Below are 6000 nucleotides of genomic sequence, written 5' to 3'. Positions count from 1 at the left end.
TATATATATATATATATATATATATATATTATAAAATACATATATATATGTATGTATTATACCCATGTATATATGTATATTATAATATATACATGGGTATAATAGATACATACGTATTTTATAATATATATATATATGTATATAATACATATATATATATATGTATTTTATAATATATATATATATACATGTATATACATGTATGTGTACATATATATATATATATGTTTATATTATTTATCATATACATATTATATATATATTATAACAACCCGGTTCTAAATTAATAGTTAAATATTAAATTATTTAGGAAAAGGACAATTTTACCCCAGGAATGATTAAATAATTAAAATAAGAGGAAATAAGTTTAAGTGAGAAAATAAATTTGAAATGAATAATACAATAAAATGGTTTGAATTAATTAAGGTGTTTGAAAAGTAAAATATTATTTAATATTAAGAAGGGGTAAAAAGGTCATTTTAAGTTCAGGAAGGAATTTGGAAATTTTGATTGGACCGTTGCATAGAGCACGTCGAAACGAGTCCGTAGACACGTAATGGACTCGAATCAGAGTTGTAACGAAGAAATGGCGATCAAAAGAAGTTTAGAGACTGTTTGTGCCTGATAAATCACGGCCATAAGCTGGCCGAAGGAGCCCCTTCTCTCGGCCCTGGCACTTGTTCGTAAAAACTGAAACGCAATGTTTCGCCAGGGTACTTCGCCTTCCTAAAGATAAAAGAAAAAATGCTAAGGCATGATCATCTCGACCTCAAGCGCAGGCCGAGGCCGAGGCCGAACAAAATCACGGTCAAGGCATTAAAGGCAAATCATCACGTGACAGCAGGGTCCCAGGCTTCATTTAATGAAGTAGTGCCTATTTAATGCAGCAAACCCATTGGCCACAAAGAAGCATTTAATGCATGAGGGAAGGTGGGAAGTGACTGAAGTCAGGATTTGGTGATAAGGATCAGAGTGATTAGACGTGGACATTCTCACAAAAATTCTGACAGCCTGAGATATTGGTTCAACAGCTATCCAGGCCATAAATGCATCTCCACGGCCAGAAGCTCAGAACCCACGATCAAGAGCGGCGGCCGAGATTCACTGGGATTTCTGGGGTCACACCACCATACTTCACGATCCCAAATGTCGATTGGACACCCACTTACGCTAATCAGACTCCACTATGCGTAAATTCAGCCTCGATTACTCATCCAGGGACTCTTCCTATAAATACAAGACTCGAGCTACATTCAAAGGGTTCAACACCAAAACAAAGCCTCCCACAGAGCAACTTATTTTTTCCTGTAATGACTTTCAATATCTTTACTTGCTTTCCTAGGAGTAGTGTTAGATTGTAAGGAAAATCCATTCATAAATATATTATACGACCCTTGATTTTCAAGGCGCCGGAGCACCATCTTTGTTGTTCGTTCACTCACCCCATATATCACACGACCGTCGCTCCCTGAGCAGCGCGCCGGAGCACCGCCCAAAATCCACCACCAACACCATCACTCAACGGCCTTGTAGTTCAGGCCGTGAACCTAACAGCCGAGACTAGTTCCTCTCTCGGCTACAATCGTTTGATTAGGAAGACGAGTTCAAACAGGCGCACCACTTATTCATCCAACACTCATCAACGCATCGACGCACGGTAGACCGTGCTGGCACGCCCGCGCACAACCGCACCACACCTAAAAGCAGGAAACCGCGTGTTAACGCACATCCCCTCGGCCCGGAACTCCAGGCCGTGAGATTTGCGCGGCAGACAGAGACATAATCGTAAATATTTCGAAGTTCAATTTTTTATAAACCGAGAATTTCTGCAGTTTGGGGGGGGGGGGGGGGGGCTCAACCAGCCGACTTCAAGAGGTGATTTCTCTCAACTCCGACCACGAATTCACGCAAGACCAGTCCCGTTGGAACCACCACACTTCCCTCTTCCAGCCCCAGTTCTTCGCCGCCTCGATCCGCCGCTGTAATCGCCGGAAACAGCCAAGAAACAGGCGGTTGTGGATAGCTTTTTCGTAAACTTTCGGCGGCTCGTTCTCCTTCCTCCGGCCACCGTTTCATGCGAGTGAGGTATGCTTTCTCACCTATTTTTCATGATCTAGCTGATGGTTGGGTAGGAATCTATCAATTTTGAGCCTAGGTAGTTCGATTTTCGAAGTGGGTTTCAGCCGGTTTTGGGATCGCGATTCTGGCCACTTCCTGCTACTTTTTGGGGTAGGTCCAAGAAGAAAAGTGGTTCCAAATAGGGTGTTTTACCTAGGGTAGGAAGCTGGGTTTCCAATTTTGAAGATTTCCGGTTGCCGGAATTTGATCAAGCCACCCATGTGTTAACGGCGCGTGTGGCGGTGCGTGGGCAGCATAGTGAAGTCACTTTCAGAACCTAAAAGGATCTCTTGGTCCTTACGAGCGCATAGGAATTCGCGGATATTAATTCAGACAACGTTTGAACCCCGAATGGATCTCGCATATTGTGCGATTTTCGGGTTCAATACGTTTGAACCGTTGGATTATAGTCAATTTTATATAAGTTGATATAAAGGAAGGGTTATGGTTTTCAAACCCACCACAAGGGTGCCCCCTAGTTACTTTGAAACAATTTGGTTATTTTGATAATGCCCCACGAGTTTCGAGGACGCCTGAACCATGTGGTGCGAGGAATGCGGCTTGGATTGAAGTGGTATCTCCGTGACCTGCGAGGATTGCGGCTCAGATTGAAGTGTTATCTCTGAGACCTGCGAGGAATGCGGCTCGGATTGAAGTGGTATCTTCGAGACCTGCGAGGATTGCGGCTCAGATTGAAGTGTTATCTCCGAGACCTGCGAGGAATGCGTCTCGGATTGAAGTGGTATCTCCAAGACCAGCGAGGATTGCGGCTTAGATTGTAGAGTTATCTCTGAGACCTGCGAGGAATGCGGCTCGGTTAACTTTATGTTTCCGAGACCTGCGAGGATGGAATTGACTGTATTAAAGGAATTGACAGATCAGAAATGGGGGTACGCCTAGGTGGAGAGAATTTAAGCTTTGAAACGCTTTTAAAGTAAAAGTGAGGAACTTTATACAGTTACTATCATTTTCTTAATCGATATATTTATGTCACAAGAGAAAGACGGATATATATATATACATAATTAATTATTTATGAACCTTACATGAGTTCGATACCAGGGTATTCGGAGCTTGTTTATTTTATTTTATTTTAATCCGTTTTGCTTTAATTTATCTTATTTTATTTTATTTAAGTTGTTTGCCTTGATCTTTTTATTATTGGATATGGTATTAAATAGCTCAAGTATTTCTAGCATACTTTGCCTCCCTAGTTTTAGAGATATCCGGACCGGGGGAGGGAGGATTGCGGATCAGGTTGACCAAATGTCTCCTGAGTCCTGCGAGGATTACAAGGCAGGACGTGTCACCAATGGTGTCACGAGGAATTAATAGTTATGACTTTCCAAGAATGATTACTTGAATCTAAATGCTTTTATTCCTTTATTTGAATATAGTTATTGCCATGTGAGTAATGCCAGTAAGCTTGGAACAAAAAGCTGAACTGAAATAGAAGAGCTACGTGTGGCTTGATCCCTTAGTAAGGGTACGTAGGCAGCCTTTTATTACAAGGTGCAGCCACGAGTTAGAGTCTTTGAGATTGTTAATGTATTATTGATATTCTGAGAGCTGAGATTAATTTTATTAGCTGAATGATTTATTTGATTTATTGAGGCCTGAGGCCAGAATAATATGATGCTTAATTTTTGATATAATTTGATACATGCTGGCAGTTGGGTTATATTCGTATATGCTTGTTTGACAGGTGGAAGTTTTAGGGGAAATGTTCATTTTATAGGGTAGACTCTGCCGAATTTTTGGTAGAAGTCGAGCTTGAAATTCTTTGGATTTGGTTGAGAAGGGTATTTTTGGTCGTTTGTACCCGGCACCCGCCAGGTGTCGGACACGCATAGGGTTCGGCTCAGATTCCAAAGTGGAATTTGGGTCAAGTCTTGTCATATATATATATTAGAGCCAAAAGTCCTAGACAAGATTCTCCTAAGGCTTGCCATTTTAATATTCTGGGTTTCATGCTTTCCTTCTATTCTCCTCCTAATTCAAGGTTGCTAGTCCCTGCCTAGGTCTCTCAGCGCCTTAGATTACCGGGCAACGGCTAACGAGCCTATCTAACAGCTAGACAACTCGATGACTAGTGAGTAAAGGAAACTTGACAGAAAAACCAGAAGATTAAACCTACAACTTAGTTAGAACCTTAAACTTAACAACTCTTCTAGGGACTTTTGGCTCTGATAGGAGGTACTGGCCCAGACTCTTAAGAGCAAAATTTTTTCAATCAATTTTAAGCTTTCGTGCAGAAGGTAGTGTGGAGACGTAGAGAATAAACATAATTATTATGAGGAATTCAAACATACAAAGCCAAAACCAAGGATAATAATATAGAGAAATTAAATACGATATCAAACGTAATATCATTAATATTCAGCAAACTTACATAGAAGCAGGGAAAGCAGTAGTGCTTAACAGAAGCAGAACTTGAAAACACTCAAAACACTCCAAAACACTCAAAATACAAAGTTTATTTTATGCTTGAGAGGCGATCTTTTTCGGTGCTCCACCGAGGAGGAGAAGCCCTACATTTAAAGCCTCCTGGCTATTGAGGTGTCAATTAGAGACAGAAGATCACAAAGCAGCCTACAGTAGAGCGGCATCTTCACTTTAATGATTCTGGCTGAACTTTCACGCAAACGGCCAAAAAAGGAAAAAGGCAAACTCTTACAAAAGGAAAGTAAAAACAGAGTAAAAGCAGGAGCATCTTGCTTTTACCAGAGGAAACGAAAAAGTAAAAAGCTTTATCGAAAATTACAGTAAACACAAATTATCTTCTTATCAGACATAATATTACTTAGGCCCACCATAAAGATCCAAATGGAGATCCGGATGAAAGTGGTCAAGCATGTCTTCATTAGCAAAAGGGTCCACCTCATCTTCAGGTTGAGTGGCGGAAGCTGATGCCATCTACTCGTCATCTAAATCCAGGATCTCGAGGAATTTCTTTTTCAAATCTTCTTTTGATGAAGAAGAGCCTGGCTGATCTATCAGCATCTGTAGCCATTGTGAAACACTTAGACTGGCAAAAGAAGTGACCAAAGGCTGAGCAGCAACAGGATCAAAGGAGGGAATACTTGCTGGGGTAATCTTGACAGGAACTAAATGGTCTCTTGTGAATTTATCCCACCAACGAATTAAGATACTTCGGACTAAGTTAGGAATATAGGTCCATTCCTCATCAATGTCTTCCGAGATAACATATTCCCATTTTAAAATCCAAGGTAGTTCATACATTATCATGAACCACATGAACAAAGTCCTCTGATCAGGATGATTCTTATTCCATTTACAAAATTTCATTTGAAAAGACTCCTTAATTTCAGGAGGAAGGTATTCCATAGTAGGACCCCAGATAAGGAAAAAGCTCTTGAACCAATTTGGGAGTTCTTTCAGAGCTCGAAGTTTAAATTGGATAAACCAAGTATGAGAATAGTTTTGATTTTGAAAACATAAGACATATTCCCATGCTTTTTTATAATCCCAGAAATTATATGAATATGGCCTAATTTCAGGATGGATAAATCTTTTAGCCCTTTCAGGGCTAGGACCCCATTCTTCCAAGGAAATAACATTTAGAATTTGGATTTTGGAAAAGGCTATCGTGTTGGTATTTTCACCTCTATGACGATGAACTATATTAACAGATTTAGTTTCAATTAGGAGAGTTTCATAGAATAGACGGGGCTTATTTAAGGGAGGAAGGTTATCCCTTAAATATTTTTCAGCTAGAAAATTCGGATGTTTGTCCAGATCATTCATTTCAATAATTGCTACAGACATATTCATATACTCACGGAATGGATTTTCAGCAATCTACTTCTCCTTACCCTTATTATATGGAGAAGAAGTCATCAAAGGCTTTGGATCAGACGG

This window comes from Prunus avium, chromosome 4 (genome assembly GCF_965620075.1).
Source record: "Prunus avium chromosome 4, drPruAviu1.hap1.1, whole genome shotgun sequence".
NCBI lineage: Eukaryota > Viridiplantae > Streptophyta > Magnoliopsida > Rosales > Rosaceae > Prunus > Prunus avium.
This window is presented reverse-complemented; position numbering follows the sequence as displayed.